Here is an 18280-nt window from a genome sequence, read left to right as displayed (position 1 = left end):
ATAGGGCTGGGGAGGGCCGCTGCTCAGGCACATCTCTGTCAAGTAAAGGAGATTCAACTGAGGCAGCACAAGGGAACTCTCATCTGGGGACAACAACTGCAGGGAGAACACATATTTTCAGATGAACAAGGGAGGGCAGAAGGCTGCCTAATACTGAAGCACCCCCAAACAACAAACCAAATGCAACAACTAGTGCAAGCATTCCTGGGGGAAGGCTGCAGCAGATGGATTTGCATATGGTGATGTCATCCAAGCAGTGGGTCAAAGTTGGCTTCAACCCTCGTCTGCATATGAAAAGAGAAAAGGGGTATGCAGGGCATGGCGGCCTTTTGCGGCGCTTGGATGACCCCTAGTTTGCATTAAATACCCCCACCCTCCTTCTGTGTGGGGCTCATGTTGGCCATGCCCCAGCCCCTGAAGCATTCAAGCTGATTTCTTGCAGCAGCTGGGCACTGTACCAGCTCAAGAGCTGCTCTGTAAGGCAAGTAAAAGGGTGTGGGCCCTGCAGCACTACCTGTAGTTTGCATTGTGCATTGTAAGGCACAAAGTAAGCAGACGGGAGGAGAAGTCAGGATAGTGCACAAGGGTATAGAAGGGAGGGGCTCAAGAAAAAAGAAGTGGAAACAGACAGCAAACTAGGCTGGAGAGAGACCTGAGACAAAGAGATCTGAATTATATGAGAGCCGACCAGGGGAAACACAAATTACGCAGTCAAGTTTCCCACATTTGGGGAAATCACAGGGGCAGCACACCCAGAGTGCAATGGGTGATCCTTGCCCAGGGAGAAGCAACTTCATGATCATAGTATCTCACCTGGCAGGTAAGTAGGAGTTGGGCTAGAGCTGGGGAGGGTCGCTGCTCGGGCACCCCCCCTGTCAAGTGAAGGAGATCCAACTGAGGCAGCACAAGGGAACTCTCGAAAGAAGAACAAGGCTAGAGGAAAATCTGAGACAAAGAAATCTGACTTTTACCAGAGCTGACCAGAGGAAAGCACAAACACAGTCCCCCACTACCACAAATAATGCAGTCGAGTTTCCCACATTTAGGGAAATCACAGGGGTCAGCATACCCAGAATGCAATGAATGAACCTCACCCTGAGAGAACAATCTTCATGACCATGGTATCGCCTATGCAAAATAAGTATGATTTGGGATAGGGCTGGGGAGGGCCGCTGCTCAGGCACATCTCTGTCAAGTAAAGGAGATTCAACTGAGGCAGCACAAGGGAACTCTCATCTGGGGACAACAACTGCAGGGAGAACACATATTTTCAGATGAACATGGGAGGGCAGAAGGCTGCCTAATACTGAAGCACCCCCAAACAACAAACCAAATGCAACAACTAGTGCAAGCATTCTTGGGGGAAGGCTGCAGCAGATGGATTTGCATATGGTGATGTCATCCAAGCAGTGGGTCAAAGTTGGCTTCAACCCTCGTCTGCATATGAAAAGAGAAAAGGGGCGTGCAGGGCATGGCGGCCTTTTGCGGCAATTGGATGACCCCTAGTTCGCATTAAACACCTCCACCCTCCTTCGGTGTGGGGCTCATGTTGGCTATGCCCCAGCCCCTGAAGCATTCAAGCTGATTTCTTGCAGCAGCTAGGCACTGTAACAGCTCCAGAGCTGCTCTGTAAGGCAAGTAAAAGGGCGTGGGCCCTGCAGCACTACCTGTAGTTCGCATTGTGCGTTGGAAGGCACAAATTAAGCAGACGGGAGAAGTCAGGATAGTGCGCAAGGTCATAGAAGGGAGCGGCTCAAGAAAAAAGAAGTGTAAACAGACAGCAAACTAGGCTGGAGAGAGACATGAGACAAAGAGATCTGAATTATACGAGAGCCGACCAGGGGAAACACAAATTATGCAGTCAAGTTTCCCACATTTGGGGAAATCGCAGGAGCAGCACACCCAGAGTGCAATTGGTGAGCCTTGCCCTGGGAGAAGCACATTCATGATCATAGTATCTTACCTAGCAGGTAAGAAGGAGTTGGGCTAGAGCTGGGGAGGGTCGCTGCTCGGGCACCCCCCTGTCAAGTGAAGGAGATCCAACTGAGGCAGCACAAGGGAACTCTCGAAAGAAGAACAAGGCTAGAGGAAGATCTGAGACAAAGAAATCTGACTTCTACCAGAGCTGACCAGAGGAAAGCACAAACACAGTCCCCCACTACCACAAATAATGCTGTCAAGTTTACCACATTTGGGGAAATCACAGGGGTCAGCATACCCAGAATGCAATGAATGAACCTCACCCTGGGAGAACAATCTTCATGACCATGGTATCTCCTATGCAAAATAAGTATGATTTGGGATAGGGCTGGGGAGGGCCGCTGCTCAGGCACATCTCTGTCAAGTAAAGGAGATTCAACTGAGGCAGCACAAGGGAACTCTCATCTGGGGACAACAACTGCAGGAGGTACACATATTTTCAGATGAACATGGGAGGGCAGAAGGCTGCCTAATACTGAAGCACCCCCAAACAACAAACCAAATGCAACAACTAGTGCAAGCATTCCTGGGGGAAGGCCTGCAGCAGATGGATTTGCATATGGTGATGTCATCCAAGCAGTGGGTCAAAGTTGGCTTCAACCCTCGTCTGCATATGAAAAGAGAAAATTGGCATGCAGGGCATGGCGGCCTTTTGCGGTGCTTGGATGACCCCTAGTTCGCATTAAACACCTCCACCCTCCTTCGGTGTGGGGCTCATGATGGCTATGCCCCAGCCCCTGAAGCATTCAAGCTGATTTCTTGCAGCAGCTGGGCACTGTAACAGCTCCAGAGCTGCTCTGTAAGGCAAGTAAAAGGGTGTGGGCCCTGCAGCACTACCTGTAGTTTGCATTGTGCGTTGGAAGGCACAAAGTAAGCAGACGGGAGAAGTCAGGATAGTGCGCAAGGGCATAGAAGGGAGCAACTCAAGAAAAGAGAAGTGGAAACAGACTGCAAATTAGGCTGGAGAGTGACCTGAGACAAAGAGATCTGAATTATACGAGAGCCGACCAGGTGAAACACAAATTATGCAGTCAAGTGTCCAACATTTGGGGAAACCGCAGGAGTAGCACACCCAGAGTGCAATGGGTGAGCCTTGCCCGGGGAGAAGCACCTTCATGATCATAGTATCTCACCTGGCAGGTAAGTAGGAGCTGGGCTAGAGCTGGGGAGGGTCGCTGCTCGGGCACCCCCCTGTCAAGTGAAGGAGATCCAACTGAGGCAGCACAAGGGAACTCTCGAAAGAAGAACAAGGCTAGAGGAAGATCTGAGACAAAGAAATCTGACTTTTACCAGAGCTGACCAGAGGAAAACACAAACACAGTCCCTCACTACCACAAATAATGCAGTCCAGTTTCCCACATTTGGGGAAATCACAGGGGTCAGCATACCCAGAATGCAATGAATGAACCTCACCCTGGGAAAACAATCTTCATGACCATGGTATCTCCTATGCAAAATAAGTATGATTTGGGATAGAGCTCGGGAGGGCCACTGCTCAGGCACATCTCTGTCAAGTAAAGGAGATTCAACTGAGGCAGCACAAGGGAACTCTCATCTGGGGACAACAACTGCAGGGAGTACACATATTTTCAGATGAACATGGGAGGGCAGAGGCTGCCTAATACTGAAGCACCCCCAAACAACAAACCAAATGCAACAACTAGTGCAAGCATTCCTGGGGGAAGGCCTGCAGCAGATGGATTTGCATATGGTGATGTCATCCAAGCAGTGGGTCAAAGTTGGCTTCAACCCTCGTCTGCATATGAAAAGAGAAAAGGGGCGTGCAGGGCATGGCGGCCTTTTGCGGTGCTTGGATGACCCCTAGTTCGCATTAAACACCTCCACCCTCCTTCGGTGTGGGGCTCATGTTGGCTATGCCCCAGCCCCTTAAGCATTCAAGCTGATTTCTTGCAGCAGCTGGGCACTGTAACAGCTCCAGAGCTGCTCTGTAAGGCAAGTAAAAGGGTGTGGGCCCTGCAGCACTACCTGTAGTTTGCATTGTGCATTGTAAGGCACTAAGTAAGCAGACGGGAGGAGAAGTCAGGATAGTGCACTAGGGTATAGAAGGGAGGGGCTCAAGAAAAAAGAAGTGGAAACAGACAGCAAACTAGGCTGGAGAGAGACCTGAGACAAAGAGATCTGAATTATATGAGAGCTGACCAGGGGAAACACAAATTATGCAGTCAAGTTTCCCACATTTGGGGAAATCGCAGGAGCAGCACACCCAGAGTGCAATGGGTGATCCTTGTCCTGGGAGAAGCAACTTCATGATCATAGTATCTCACCTGGCAGGTAAGTAGGAGTTGGGCTAGAGCTGGGGAGGGTCGCTGCTCGGGCACCCCCCTGTCAAGTGAAGTAGATCCAACTGAGGCAGCACAAGGAAACTCTCGATAGAAGAACGAGGCTAGAGGAAGATCTGAGACAAATAAATCTGACTTTTACCAGAGCTGACCAGAGGAAAGAACAAACACAGTCCCCCACTACCACAAATAATGCAGTCGAGTTTCCCACATTTGTGGAAATCACAGGGGTCAGCATACCCAGAATGCAATGAATGAACCTCACCCTGGGAGAACAATCTTCATGACCATGGTATCTCCTATGCAAAATAAGTATGACTTGGGATAGGGCTTGGGAGGGCCGCTGCTCAGGCACATCTCTGTCATGTAAAGGAGATTCAACTGAGGCAGCACAAGGGAACTCTCATCTGGGGACAACAACTGCAGGGAGAACACATATTTTCAGATGAACATGGTAGGGCAGAAGGCTGCCTAATACTGAAGCACCCCAAAACAACAAACCAAATGCAACAACTAGTGCAAGCATTCCTGGGGGAAGGCCAGCAGCAGATGGATTTGCATATGGTGATGTCATCCAAGCAGTGGGTCAAAGTTGGCTTCAACCCTCGTCTGCATATGAAAAGAGAAAAGGGGCGTGCAGGGCATGGCGGCCTTTTGCGGCGCTTGGATGACCCCTAGTTCGCATTAAACACCTCCACCCTCCTTCGGTGTGGGGCTATGCCCCAGCCCCTGAAGCATTCAAGCTGATTTCTTGCAGCAGCTGGGCACTGTAACAGCTCCAGAGCTGCTCTGTAAGGCAAGTAAAAGGGTGTGGGCCCTGCAGCACTACCTGTAGTTTGCATTGTGCGTTGGAAGGCACAAAGTAAGCAGACGGGAGAAGTCAGGATAGTGAGCAAGGGCATAGAAGGGAGCAACTCAAGAAAAGAGAAATGGAAACAGACAGCAAACTAGGCTGGAGAGAGACCTGAGACAAAGAGATCTGAATTATACGAGAGCCGACCAGGGGAAACACAAATTATGCAGTCAAGTGTCCAACATTTGGGGAAACCGCAGGAGCAGCACACCCAGAGTGCAATGGGTGAGCCTTGCCCTGGGAGAAGCACCTTCATGATCATAGTATCTCACCTGGCAGGTAAGTAGGATTTGGGCTAGAGCTGGGGAGGGTCGCTGCTTGGGCACCCCCCTGTCAAGTGAAGGAGATCCAACTGAGGCAGCACATGGAAACTCTCAAAAGAAGAACAAGGCTAGAGGAAGATCTGAGACAAATAAATCTGACTTTTACCAGAGCTGACCAGAGGAAAGCACAAACACAGTCCCCCACTACCACAAATAATGCAGTCGAGTTTCCCACATTTGGGGAAATCACAGGGGTCAGCATACCCAGAATGCAATGAATGAACCTCACCCTGGGAGAACAATCTTCATGACCATGGTATCTCCTATGCAAAATAAGTATGATTTGGGATAGCGCTGGGGAGGGCCGCTGCTCAGGCACATCTCTGTCAAGAATTTATAAAGTCTATACATATATATAACCAAATGTCAATATATATATATAGAACCCAGTGCTCCTATCAAAACTTATCTATTTCACAAATTTGTTGCTTATTTAATCTTTATACATCTATTAATTTTCACCATATATTATAAAATGGTGCTCCCATAGGTAGTACTGTTCTACCAATAATAAACCAAATTTTAAAGATAATCACACTTGTTATCAAGGGAGCGCAAAAAATAAAATATACAAGCTCTTTATTTTTAAAAAATATATATAGACAGAAGAAACCCACATTCAATAAAATACAATGGAGTCAACATATATAGGCACCACTATCCATATCTAAATGTAATCAGGATCTATTTCATATTGCCCTTGATGACAACGGAATGTTTATTAAAGTGTCCAAAAAATCCTCCTGGATACAGCTGTTGTAATTTAATCGTTACTTTACAATTGTAATTGATACATTAAATTCCTTCTTGTGGATGAACAGCAACAGTTGTAACCAACGCCTCTTATTTACTGCAGTTAAAGTTCATATGTAACTCACGTGAGTAATGAAAGAAAACAGGGGGAGAGCGCTGTGATGGTTGGTGAAACACAGCGGTATGCTACGACCCCCGTTAACCGTGGCTGGATCTTATTGGCACTCGCGGTCGGGATATTTCTTCCTGCCGTGGGGTAGAGACCTCCTTTTGCTCGGTCTCAAATTGCTTTTTCCCCTTCACCGCTGTCTTTACATCAGACGTCCGCCGTGATGTAGCTCGTTCATGAACGGGCTTATATCTCAGCAATCAGAGTGTCCGGTAATCACCTTCCTTACGCGTTTCTCCGCTGTTATCCAAGAGCGGTTTCGTCAGAGGATACATCAGCAGCCTAGCAGGCTCTTTTTAAAATGCACCGGACCAATAGTATTACTAATTAGTTGATTGGATACATACATGTACTAATTGGATGCATACATGTAATGACTCACATATGGAACAACTTTCTAATTGCAATTGCACATATAAAGGCATTTCATAATATAAAAATAAGCAACATGGTGATTAAAAATAATAATAAAATAAGCAACAAGGTGGTTTAAAAAATAACAGAAAATATATAATCTATATACAGATTAACCTATAATCTTTCAATCAATACCTCATATCTATAATCACATATACATAATTCAGAGACTCAGCACTAAGGATCCCCATTTACTTATATAAAACCTTTTAGGGTAACATAAATCCATGCCACTACTAAAGCAGTTCTTGTGGCGCAGGGGAAACATCAAATGCACTCTATGCAGCTAGTCCCATGTTCGAATCCAACCCACTCAGCTTAACATCCATATTATTTATTTACTTTTAATGGGATCATTCTATCAATTCATTTTTACCTTTAATTTTTGTTAATATTATTTCTATATTTCATTATTTTAACCCCTGGAATAATTACATTGCTGTTTAAACAACAAAAAGAATTGAAGAAAAAATAAATATTAAACAGACAATTTAAGGATTCGAAGATTTAAATATTTAAAGATTTTAAAATTTAAAACAGGGAGGGGGGGGGGGGAGGGAGGGGGGCCTTTTGGGAGAAGGAGGGGGGAAAAATAAAAATAGAAAAAAAAATATATATATAGAACCAAGAGAAAGTGTAAAAAGAGGATGGAGGAAGAAATCTGATGTTCATCATTATTAGTGGATTTTACTAAGGAATTTTAAAGGAATACACACAACAGGATTATACAGTTTCATCCTAAGAGGAAAGCTGTTTCCAAAATAGCTACTTCTAATAATTTTGTTTATTTATTAAACATACAATAAATGGATATTCAATAAATAATATATTAGGTAAATCAATAGATAAAATCTTCAGAGACTGCCAATGTTGTTCAGTTCAATGCTCTCATTCAGACCATCAGGTGTAAGGGTACCCAAAGAAAAAATCCAAAATGCCTCCCTTGTCAAGTAAAGGAGATTCAACTGAGGCAGCACAAGGGAACTCTCATCTGGGGACAACAACTGCAGGGAGAACACATATTTTCAGATGAACATGGGAGGGCAGAAGGCTGCCTAATACTGAAGCACCCCCAAACAACAAACCAAATGCAACAACTAGTACAAGCATTCCTGGGGGAAGGCCTGCAGCAGATGGATTTGCATATGGTGATGTCATCCAAGCAGTGGGTCAAAGTTGGCTTCAACCCTCGTCTGCATATGAAAAGAGAAAAGGGGCGTGCAGGGCATGGCGGCCTTTTGCGGCGCTTGGATGACCCCTAGTTCGCATTAAACACCTCCACCCTACTTCGGTGTGGGGCTCATGTTGGCTATGCCCCAGCCCCTGAAGCATTCAAGCTGATTACTTGCAGCAGATGGGCACTGTAATAGCTCCAGAGCTGCTCTGTAAGGCAACTAAAAGGGTGTGGGCCCTGCAGCACTACTTGTAGTTCGCATTGTGCGTTGGAAGGCACAAAGTAAGCAGACGGGAGAAGTCAAGATAGTGCGCAAGGGCATAGAAGGGAATGCCTCAAGAAAAGAGAAGTGTAAACAGACAGCAAACTAGGCTGGAGAGAGACATGAGACAAAGAGAACTGAATTATACGAGAGCCGACCAGGGGAAACACAAATTATGCAGTCAAGTTTCCCACATTTGGGGAAATCGCAGGAGCAGCACACCCAGAGTGCAATTGGTGAGCCTTGCCCTGGGAGAAGCACCTTCATGATCATAGTATCTTACCTAGCAGGTAAGAAGGAGTTGGGCTAGAGCTGGGGAGGGTCGCTGCTCGGGCACCCCCCTGTCAAGTGAAGGAGATCCAACTGAGGCAGCATAAGGGAACTCTCGAAAGAAGAACAAGGCTAGAGGAAGATCTGAGACAAAGAAATCTGACTTTTACCAGAGCTGACCAGAGGAAAGCACAAACACAGTCCCCCACTACCACATATAATGCTATCAAGTTTACCACATTTGGGGAAATAACAGGGGTCAGCATACCCAGAATGCAATGAATGAACCTCACCCTGGGAGAACAATCTTCATGACCATGGTATCTCCTATGCAAAATAAGTATGATTTGGGATAGGGCTGGGGAGGGCCGCTGCTCAGGCACATCTCTGTCAAGTAAAGGAGATTCAACTGAGGCAGCACAAGGGAACTCTCATCTGGGGACAACAACTGCAGGAGGTACACATATTTTCAGATGAACATGGGAGGGCAGAAGGCTGCCTAATACTGAAGCACCCCCAAACAACAAACCAAATGCAACAACTAGTGCAAGCATTCCTGGGGGAAGGCCTGCAGCAGATGGATTTGCATATGGTGATGTCATCCAAGCAGTGGGTCAAAGTTGGCTTCAACCCTTGTCTGCATATGAAAAGAGAAAATTGGCATGCAGGGCATGGCGGCCTTTTGCGGTGCTTGGATGACCCCTAGTTCGCATTAAACACCTCCACCCTCCTTCGGTGTGGGGCTCATGATGGCTATGCCCCAGCCCCTGAAGCATTCAAGCTGATTTCTTGCAGCAGCTGGGCACTGTAACAGCTCCAGAGCTGCTCTGTAAGGCAAGTAAAAGGGTGTGGGCCCTGCAGCACTACCTGTAGTTTGCATTGTGCGTTGGAAGGCACAAAGTAAGCAGACGGGAGAAGTCAGGATAGTGCGCAAGGGCATAGAAGGGAGCAACTCAAGAAAAGAGAAGTGGAAACAGACTGCAAATTAGGCTGGAGAGAGACCTGAGACAAAGAGATCTGAATTATACGAGAGCCGACCAGGTGAAACACAAATTATGCAGTCAAGTGTCCAACATTTGGGGAAACCGCAGGAGTAGCACACCCAGAGTGCAATGGGTGAGCCTTGCCCTGGGAGAAGCACCTTCATGATCATAGTATCTCACCTGGCAGGTAAGTAGGAGCTGGGCTAGAGCTGGGGAGGGTCGCTGCTCGGGCACCCCCCTGTCAAGTGAAGGAGATCCAACTGAGGCAGCACAAGGGAACTCTCGAAAGAAGAACAAGGCTAGAGGAAGATCTGAGACAAAGAAATCTGACTTTTACCAGAGCTGACCAGAGGAAAGCACAAACACAGTCCCTCACTACCACAAATAATGCAGTCCAGTTTCCCACATTTGGGGAAATCACAGGGGTCAGCATACCCAGAATGCAATGAATGAACCTCACCCTGGGAAAACAATCTTCATGACCATGGTATCTCCTATGCAAAATAAGTATGATTTGGGATAGAGCTGGGGAGGGCCGCTGCTCAGGCACATCTCTGTCAAGTAAAGGAGATTCAACTGAGGCAGCACAAGGGAACTCTCATCTGGGGACAACAACTGCAGGGAGAACACATATTTTCAGATGAACATGGGAGGGCAGAAGGCTGCCTAATACTGAAGCACCCCCAAACAACAAACCAAATGCAACAACTAGTACAAACATTCCTGGGGGAAGGTCTGCAGAAGACGGATTTGCATACAGTGATGTCATCCAAGCAGTGGGCCAAAGTTGGCTGGAACCCTCATCTGCATATGAAAAGAGAAAAGGGGTATGCAGGGAATGGCGGCCTTTTGCGGCGCTTGGATGACCCTTAGTTTGCATTAAACACCCCCACCCTCTTTCGGTGTGGGGCTCATGTTGGCAATGCCCCAGCCCCTGAAGCATTCAAGCTGATTTCTTGCAGCAGCTTGGCACTGTAACAGCTCCAGAGCTGCTCTGTAATGCAAGTAAAAGTTTGTGGGCCCTGCAGCACTACCTGTAGTTTGCATTGTGCATTGGAAGGCACAAAGTAAGCAGACAGGAGGAGAAGTCAGGATAGTGCACAAGGGTATAGAAGGGAGGGGCTCAAAAAAAAAAGAAGTGGAAACAGACTGCAAACTAGGCTGAAGAGAGACCTGAGACAAAGAGATCTGAATTATATGAAAGCCGACCAGTGGAAACACAAATTATGCAGTCAAGTTTCCCACATTTGGGGAAATCACAGGGGCAGCACACCCAGAGTGCAATGGGTGAGCCTTGCCCTGGGAGAAGCACCTTCATGATCATAGTATCTCACCTGGCAGGTAAGTAGGATTTGGGCTAGAGCTGGGGAGAGTCGCTGCTTGGGCACCCCCTTGTCAAGTGAAGTAGATCCAACTGAGGCAGCACAAGGGAACTCTCGAAAGAAGAACAAGGCTAGAGGAAGATCTGAGACAAAGAAATCTGACTTTTACCAGAGCTGACCAGAGGAAAGCACAAACACAGTCCCCCACTACCACAAATAATGCAGTCAAGTTTCCCACATTTGGGGAAATAACAGGGGTCAGCATACCCAGAATGCAATGAATGAACCTCACCCTGGGAGAACAATCTTCATGACCATGGTATCTCCTATGCAAAATAAGTATGATTTGGGATAGGGCTGGGGAGGGCCGCTGCTCAGGCACATCTCTGTCAAGTAAAGAAGATTCAACTGAGGCAGCACAAGGGAACTCTCATCTGGGGACAACAACTGCAGGGAGAACACATATTTTCAGATGAACATGGGAGGGCAGAAGGCTGCCTAATACTGAAGCACCCCCAAACAACAAACCAAATGCAACAACTAGTACAAGCATTCCTGGGGGAAGGCCTGCAGCAGATGGATTTGCATATGGTGATGTCATCCAAGCAGTGGGTCAAAGTTGGCTTCAACCCTCGTCTGCATATGAAAAGAGAAAAGGGGCGTGCAGGGCATGGCGGCCTTTTGCGGCGCTTGGATGACCCCTAGTTCGCATTAAACACCTCCACCCTCCTTCGGTGTGGGGCTCATGTTGGCTATGCCCCAGCCCCTGAAGCATTCAAGCTGATTTCTTGCAGAAGCTTGGCAATGTAACAGCTCCAGAGCTGCTCTGTATGGCAAGTAAAAGGGTGTGGGCCCTGCAGCACTACCTGTAGTTCGCATTGTGCGTTGGAAGGCACAAAGTAAGCAGATGGGAGAAGTCAGGATAGTGCGCAAGGGCATAGAAGGGAGCGGCTCAAGAAAAGAGAAGTGGAAACAGACAGCAAACTAGGCTGGAAAGAGACCTGAGACAAAGAGATCTGAATTATACGAGAGCCGACCAGGGGAAACACAAATTATGCAGTCAAGTGTCCCACATTTGGGGAAATCGCAGGAGCAGCACACCCAGAGTGCAATGGGTGAGCCTTGCCCTGGGAGAAGTACCTTCATGATCATAGTATCTCACCTGGCAGGTAAGTAGGAGTTGGGCTAGAGCTGGGGAGGATCGCTGCTCAAGCACCCCCCTGTCAAGTGAAGGAGATCCAACTGAGGCAGCACAAGGGAACTCTCAAAAGAAGAATAAGGCTAGAGGAAGAAATGAGACAAAGAAATCTGACTTTTACCAGAGCTGACCAGAGGAAAGCACAAACACAGTCCCCCACTACTACAAATAATGCAGTCAAGTTTCCCACATTTGGGGAAATCACAGGGGTCAGCATACCCAGAATGCAATGAATGAACCTCACCCTGGGAAAACAATCTTCATGACCATGGTATCTCCTATGCAAGATGAGTATGATTTGGGATAGGGCTGGAGAGGGCCGCTGCTCAGGCACATCTCTGTCAAGTAAAGGAGATTCAACTGAGGCAGCACAAGGGAACTCTCATCTGGGGACAACAACTGCAGGGAGAACACATATTTTCAGATGAACATGGGAGGGCAGAAGGCTGCCTAATACTGAAGCACCCCCAAACAACAAACCAAATGCAACAACTAGTGCAAGCATTCCAGGGGGAAGGCCTGCAGCAGATTGATTTGCATATGGTAATGCCATCCAAGCAGTGGGTCAAAGTTGGCTTTAACCCTCGTCTGCATATGAAAAGAGAAAAGGGGCGTGCAGGGCATGGCGGCCTTTTGCGGCGCTTGGATGACCTCTAGTTCGCATTAAACACCTCCACCCTCCTTCGGTGTGGGGCTCATGTTGGCTATGCCCCAGCCCCTGAAGCATTCAAGCTGATTTCTTGCAGCAGCTGGGCACTGTAACAGCTCCAGAGCTGCTCTGTAAGGCAAGTAAAAGGGTGTGGGCCCTGCAGCACTACCTGTAGTTTGCATTGTGCATTGGAAGGCACAAAGTAAGCAGACGGGAGAAGTCAGGATAGTGCACAAGGGCATAGAAGGGAGCGGCTCAAGAAAAGAGAAGTGGAAACAGACAGCAAACTAGGCTGGAGAGCTCTTCTGTCTATATTTTGCAAACCTGCTCTTGTCCTCTCCAGCTGCTCCATGTAGATTTGACGTCTGGAAAGGTGCATAACCCACTGACAAGCAGGCACACTCCTGCATGAGTTTTCTCTCTCACTAGCTGGATGATACACAATCATTTGCATGTGCTCCACCTCCGACACACCACCCACCCAACCACCCAGTGACCAGAGCCACCCACAAGCCAACTGGCTCCGTGATTTAATTTGCACAGTGTAGTCATCCAGGCAGCATGTCCTTCTCAATGGAAGGATCTCTGGTTCCATGGAATCTTCCACATTGGAATGCTGCGGAACAAAAAGGATTTAAATATTCAGCTTGCTAGCATTCAATGTACCTGCGGCTTGGCTCTAGCACATGGGTCTTCATCCTGTAGCCCTCCAGCTGCTGTGAAACTACACATCCCAGCATGCCCTGCCACAGTTTTGCTATTAAGGTATGCTAAAACTGAGGCAGGGCATGCTGGGATGTCTAGTTCCACAGCAGCTGGAGGGTCGCAGGTTGAAGACCCATGTTCTAGCATGCCTGTTCTATGATGCATGTACCGTGATGTCACAATCAGCTTGGAATGGGGTGTCTAGCAGGCATTTGCTGACAGCCACTTGAGGGAGACACACATCAGGAGATGCAGCATATCGGAGGTCTTCGATGCCTTTCCAGCAAATGCACACCACCTGCTGCTGGTCTGGACACAAAACAATGCCCACAATCGAAGTCCCAAAATGCCCAACTACAGGATTCATGTAAGTAGTGAATTTAGGAATGAATTTAGAAGTAGGAAATTAAGTTAGTTCACAAGTACATTCAAATTCAGATCTAAAGTCTAGGTAGGCCTCACGTCCTGGCAGCCCCCAGCACTTAAAAATGCCTTGATTAGAGGTAGAGAATTAAATGTAGATAAAAAGTAGACACAAAATAAGACTCCACAGAGCAGTTATCAGGTGTCTTTATCAATTGTTGCATTTAAAAAATCAAGCAATTAGGGAACACAATGTTGCAACAATGTAACCCTATTTGCAAAATAGTACTAAATAAGTTTGTCGATGTAAGACATTTGCAAAGGCGCATCCAAAACACGCTGGAAAATGCAACTGAATCTGTTTTTGGAGGCTAGAATAGGAAATGTGCATCGGTCCAACAAGTACTGAAAGCTCTTCTACCATCTTCCTTTTCTGAAAAGCCATTTAATATATGGTTCCCAGATAGGGGACATATCAGATATTGCCTTTCAAAAGCAGCAAATATCATACCACTTCTATTGCCATCAAAGATAAACATTGATTGTTTTCAGATATTGGATTGAAAAAGCAGTCTTTATTGACATAAAGAAGCAAAAAAACATACATAAACATTACACACATAAGTACTGTGTTGCAGCACAGATAAAACACAGTACAAATGCTGTCGGTATAGTACAGTTCAAGAACTACAGCACAGGCCAGCCTACACTATAAATCATGAACTGCACTATACATTTAAACTATACAATAATACAACAGTTAATAAGGCTATGTGTGTGGAGTGTAAGAGGGTGAGGGAATCACAAGCCCGAAGCTTTATTGAAAGACAGACACATATAAAGGGAGGATTAATAAATACAAAGATATCCTTTACCATAGAATGTAGTCCAATCCGGTCTTTCAACTCTTCCACAACTGAAAAACGGATAGTGTTCCCAAGCCTTCCATCCTGGAATATCTTCAGTCTCTCGCCAATGAAGAAAACAATCCCTCCAGCAGACTCTTCAACCACGATACAAGATCACAGCCAAAAGGGCGAGAAGCAACTACACTTGCGTTTATCCAAAATGGCTAAAACTTAGTGAAGGAAAGTGCAGTGCACCAAAACATAAGCTGACACAATCATGGAGAATGCGCCAGCATATATGCTCTTCTATCTATATTTTGCAAACCTGCTCTTGTCCCCTCCAGCTGCTCCATGTAGATTTGACGCCTGGCAAGGTGCATAACCCACTGACAAGCAGGCACACTCCTGCATGAGTTTTCACTCTCACTAGCTGGATGATACACATTCATTTGCATGTGCTCCACCTCCGACACACCGCCCACCCAACCACCCAGTCACCAGAGCCACCCACAAGCCAACTGGCTCCGTGATTTAATTTGCACAGTGCAGTCATCCAGGCAGCATGTCCTTCTCAATGGAATAATCTCTGGTTCCATGGAATCTTCCGCATTGGAATGCTGCGGAACAAAAAGGATTTAAACATTCAGCTTGCTAGCATTCAATGTACCTGCGGCTTGGCTCTAGCACATGGGTCTTCATCCTGTGGCCCTCCAGCTGCTGTGAAACTACACATCCCAGCATGCCCTGCCACAGTTTTGCTATTAAGGTATGCTAAAACTGAGGCAGGGCATGCTGGTATATGTAGTTCCACAGCAGCTGGAGGGTCGCAGGTTGAAGACCCATATTCTAGCATGCCTGTTCTATGATGCATGTTCCGTGATGTCACAATCAGCTTGGAATGGGGTGTCTAGCATGCATTTGCTGACAGCCACTTGAGGGAGACACACATCAGGAGATGCAGCATATCGGAGGTCTTCGATGCCTTTCCAGCAAATGCACACCACCAGCTGCTGGTCTGGACACAAAACAATGCCCACAATTGAAGGCTCAAAATGCCCAACTACAGGATTAATGTAAGTAGTGAATTTAGGAATGAATTTAGAAGTAGGAAATTAAGTTAGTTCACAAGTACTTTCAAATTCAGATCTAAAGTCTAGGTAGGCCTCACGTCCTGGCAGCCCCCAGCATTTAAAAATGCCTTGATTAGAGGTAGGGAATTAAATGTAGATAAGAAGTAGACACAAAATAAGACTCCACAGAGCAATTATCAGGTGTCTTTATCAATTGTTGCATTTAAAAAAATCAAGCAATTAGGGAACACAATGTTGCGACAATGTAACCCTATTTGCAAAATAGTACTAAATAAGTTTGTCGATGTAAGACATTTGCAAAGGCGCAAACAAAACACGCTGGAAAATGCAACTGAATCTGTTTTTGGAGGTTAGAATAGATGCAGGATCAAGTAGCTCAATGGGTAGGGTATTTGATTAGAATTCAACATGGTTATAGGTTTGAATCCTGGGTATGATAGTTTGAGGTGTTATTTAATAAAGTATGTTTATATATTAGTCACACATGGCTTACTTGTACAAATGGCATGTCACCAGTTAGTGCTGACTGCTGATATGCCATTTGCACAAACACGCCATGTGTGACTGTATATGCATTTAAGGAGGGCACCCCGGCAATACCACAAACCATTGAGTGTCAAGTATACTAGATATATCTTCATATCTCATGTGCTTTCTCTGAGACCAATCTTGTTATGCCCCTTCCCCACAAGGCATGCGCCTTTTGTCCATATTGCAATAATGGGGAGGGGGGCATATAATTATCTGTCACAGGGCACCAAAAAGTCTAGTTATGGCTCTGGTAAGCATTATGTAATCTGGCAGACCATATCTCCAACACTGGCTGGTTGGAATAGAAATCCGGTTATCTATGTGAGCAAATGACCATCAACGATTTACTCTCAAACACTAGAAAATGGACAAAAATGGTCCCCTAAACAAATTGGTTAAATTTTGGGTTTAACCAATTTGTGTTATGACCATTTTTGACCACTTTTCTAGTGTTTGGGAGCAAATGGTTAATTGACATTTGCTCCTATACATTACCAGATTTTCATTCCATCCATCCAGACTGGATAGATAGCCTGACAGATAATTGTGTAGTGTACGCCCAGGATAACTGTCAGTTGTGCTTTCTTTTATGACGGCACATAAATGGGTGGGCAGATCCAGAGCAAGCACTGCCCACTCATGCATAGTTGTCAACTGATGTGAAGTTCCAGGGGGCAATCTCAGTTATAAAGAAAAGTATCTGGAAATTGTCCCTAGTTTGAAAAAAAATAAAAAAGAAATTGATCAACTCCATTTATTTAGTATGATATCCCAGGTGATAGGATGCCGGCAGTCAGAACAACATACTTTATTAAATAACACATCTCAAACTACCATACCCAGGATTCAAACCTATAACCTGTTGAATTCTAATCAAACACCCTACCTATTGAGCTATTTGATCCTGCATAAAAATTGTGAACATTATATGAAGCTATTGGTACTTTGAAAAAAAAAAGTATCAGCATTACAACGCAGCAGATCCATGCAGTTTGCAGCCACACACTACATGTATCTGCTCAGCCACAATGCTGATTATTTCTTCACAAAGTACAAGGTGAGCTCCAAACAGAATTCTCTAGCTTAGAATTATGCCAAACCTAGAAGTCGGGCCCCCCACCCTGGGATCCCCCAGAGGGAGGCCTGCACCGTCATGCGGCAGGCTTGTCCGTTTTGGAAGCAGGCTGATGGGCAGCCCAGGCTTGCTTCAGTCTGGGCTTGTCAGGTCTGGAAGCATGAGCTTGCTTTGGGTATGCCTGACCTTGGGTACGCTTTACCTTGAGGATGAAAGGGCCAAGGGAAAGTACTTTTAGCCTTCTGCGTGGTAGGAGTCATACTAGGTAGGCAAGCTGTTTTAGCAGTAGCCAGATCAGCTACAATCTTATTGAGGTCTTCTCCAAAGAGAGTGTCTCCCTTGAAAGGAAGCACCTCCAGGGTTTTCTTGGAATCCATATCCACCGACCAGGATCTCAACCAGCTGTATAAAGTATTACCTTGGAACTGGCTCTCCACTCCCCATTATCTGGTTATCATGGCTTCCTCCGCCAGTGTCCAGACTCGCTTGCTGAAGCTCGGCCACTTCTTCCTAGCAGCAGGCTCCTGGATCACTGGGCAGCAGAGGTGCTTGGGAGCCGGAAGGGGGCGGAGCAATCAGGCAGGCAGTTGCAGTGCTGCCCAGCTATCTGTTGTGTGAGAAGAAGCAGGGGCACCCCACCGCTGGCAGTGCTGCAGCTAGCGGTGGTGGCAGCGGCGAGGCTGCTGGGCTGGGTCTTTAAAAAGGTGGAAAGAAGGGTGTTACGGCATGGAATGTACAAACTGCGAGACCCTGCTGGTAGCGCCTTTGTCTATTTAGTAGGAAGGGCACGTAACAGCCGGAGGGCAATGGAGGAAGCCCCTTTAGGGCTGGAGCCCGGCGGCAACTGACTCCGTTGTCTCTGGCAGTTCCGCCCCTGGACTAGAGGAATGGTCAAGAACATGGCAACATTTAATGCCAAAAAATGCAAAATCATACACGTCTCAAAAATACAAAGGCTAACTATAATATTAAGGGCATTATAATGGCAAGAGGAAAGCTATCTAAGTATTACTA

The 18280-nt window shown here is 46.5% G+C and overlaps 16 non-coding genes and 2 pseudogenes across 16 annotated transcripts; all 18 read right to left on the bottom strand.

Moving 5' to 3' along the window:
* Positions 1-686: 686 nt before the first annotated feature.
* LOC135035349 (U1 spliceosomal RNA) lies at positions 687-828 on the bottom strand (annotated as a pseudogene).
* Positions 829-981: 153 nt separating this feature from the next.
* LOC135035377 (U1 spliceosomal RNA) lies at positions 982-1145 on the bottom strand. The gene has a single exon (XR_010230421.1). It is a non-coding gene; the product is annotated as a U1 spliceosomal RNA (small nuclear RNA).
* Positions 1146-1815: 670 nt separating this feature from the next.
* LOC135035359 (U1 spliceosomal RNA) lies at positions 1816-1978 on the bottom strand. Its single transcript, XR_010230403.1, has one exon. It is a non-coding gene; the product is annotated as a U1 spliceosomal RNA (small nuclear RNA).
* Positions 1979-2130: 152 nt separating this feature from the next.
* On the bottom strand, positions 2131-2294 carry LOC135035375 (U1 spliceosomal RNA). The gene has a single exon (XR_010230419.1). It is a non-coding gene; the product is annotated as a U1 spliceosomal RNA (small nuclear RNA).
* A 671-nt stretch (positions 2295-2965) lies between these two features.
* On the bottom strand, positions 2966-3128 carry LOC135035341 (U1 spliceosomal RNA). Its single transcript, XR_010230392.1, has one exon. It is a non-coding gene; the product is annotated as a U1 spliceosomal RNA (small nuclear RNA).
* A 152-nt stretch (positions 3129-3280) lies between these two features.
* Positions 3281-3444, bottom strand: LOC135035387 (U1 spliceosomal RNA). The gene has a single exon (XR_010230430.1). It is a non-coding gene; the product is annotated as a U1 spliceosomal RNA (small nuclear RNA).
* Positions 3445-4138: 694 nt separating this feature from the next.
* On the bottom strand, positions 4139-4280 carry LOC135035338 (U1 spliceosomal RNA; annotated as a pseudogene).
* A 152-nt stretch (positions 4281-4432) lies between these two features.
* Positions 4433-4596, bottom strand: LOC135035374 (U1 spliceosomal RNA). The gene has a single exon (XR_010230418.1). It is a non-coding gene; the product is annotated as a U1 spliceosomal RNA (small nuclear RNA).
* Positions 4597-5257: 661 nt separating this feature from the next.
* Positions 5258-5420, bottom strand: LOC135035342 (U1 spliceosomal RNA). Its single transcript, XR_010230393.1, has one exon. It is a non-coding gene; the product is annotated as a U1 spliceosomal RNA (small nuclear RNA).
* A 152-nt stretch (positions 5421-5572) lies between these two features.
* LOC135035350 (U1 spliceosomal RNA) lies at positions 5573-5736 on the bottom strand. The gene has a single exon (XR_010230400.1). It is a non-coding gene; the product is annotated as a U1 spliceosomal RNA (small nuclear RNA).
* A 2630-nt stretch (positions 5737-8366) lies between these two features.
* Positions 8367-8529, bottom strand: LOC135035357 (U1 spliceosomal RNA). The gene has a single exon (XR_010230401.1). It is a non-coding gene; the product is annotated as a U1 spliceosomal RNA (small nuclear RNA).
* A 152-nt stretch (positions 8530-8681) lies between these two features.
* LOC135035389 (U1 spliceosomal RNA) lies at positions 8682-8845 on the bottom strand. Its single transcript, XR_010230432.1, has one exon. It is a non-coding gene; the product is annotated as a U1 spliceosomal RNA (small nuclear RNA).
* Positions 8846-9516: 671 nt separating this feature from the next.
* LOC135035344 (U1 spliceosomal RNA) lies at positions 9517-9679 on the bottom strand. The gene has a single exon (XR_010230395.1). It is a non-coding gene; the product is annotated as a U1 spliceosomal RNA (small nuclear RNA).
* Positions 9680-9831: 152 nt separating this feature from the next.
* LOC135035382 (U1 spliceosomal RNA) lies at positions 9832-9995 on the bottom strand. The gene has a single exon (XR_010230426.1). It is a non-coding gene; the product is annotated as a U1 spliceosomal RNA (small nuclear RNA).
* A 675-nt stretch (positions 9996-10670) lies between these two features.
* On the bottom strand, positions 10671-10833 carry LOC135035403 (U1 spliceosomal RNA). The gene has a single exon (XR_010230445.1). It is a non-coding gene; the product is annotated as a U1 spliceosomal RNA (small nuclear RNA).
* Positions 10834-10985: 152 nt separating this feature from the next.
* LOC135035369 (U1 spliceosomal RNA) lies at positions 10986-11149 on the bottom strand. The gene has a single exon (XR_010230413.1). It is a non-coding gene; the product is annotated as a U1 spliceosomal RNA (small nuclear RNA).
* A 671-nt stretch (positions 11150-11820) lies between these two features.
* LOC135035400 (U1 spliceosomal RNA) lies at positions 11821-11983 on the bottom strand. The gene has a single exon (XR_010230442.1). It is a non-coding gene; the product is annotated as a U1 spliceosomal RNA (small nuclear RNA).
* A 152-nt stretch (positions 11984-12135) lies between these two features.
* On the bottom strand, positions 12136-12299 carry LOC135035376 (U1 spliceosomal RNA). The gene has a single exon (XR_010230420.1). It is a non-coding gene; the product is annotated as a U1 spliceosomal RNA (small nuclear RNA).
* Positions 12300-18280: the final 5981 nt, after the last annotated feature.

Source organism: Pseudophryne corroboree, unplaced genomic scaffold (assembly GCF_028390025.1).
Source record: "Pseudophryne corroboree isolate aPseCor3 unplaced genomic scaffold, aPseCor3.hap2 scaffold_599, whole genome shotgun sequence".
Classification (NCBI taxonomy): Eukaryota; Metazoa; Chordata; class Amphibia; order Anura; family Myobatrachidae; genus Pseudophryne; species Pseudophryne corroboree.
Note: the sequence above shows the minus strand (reverse complement) of the source record. Positions and strands in the feature narration are given on the sequence as shown.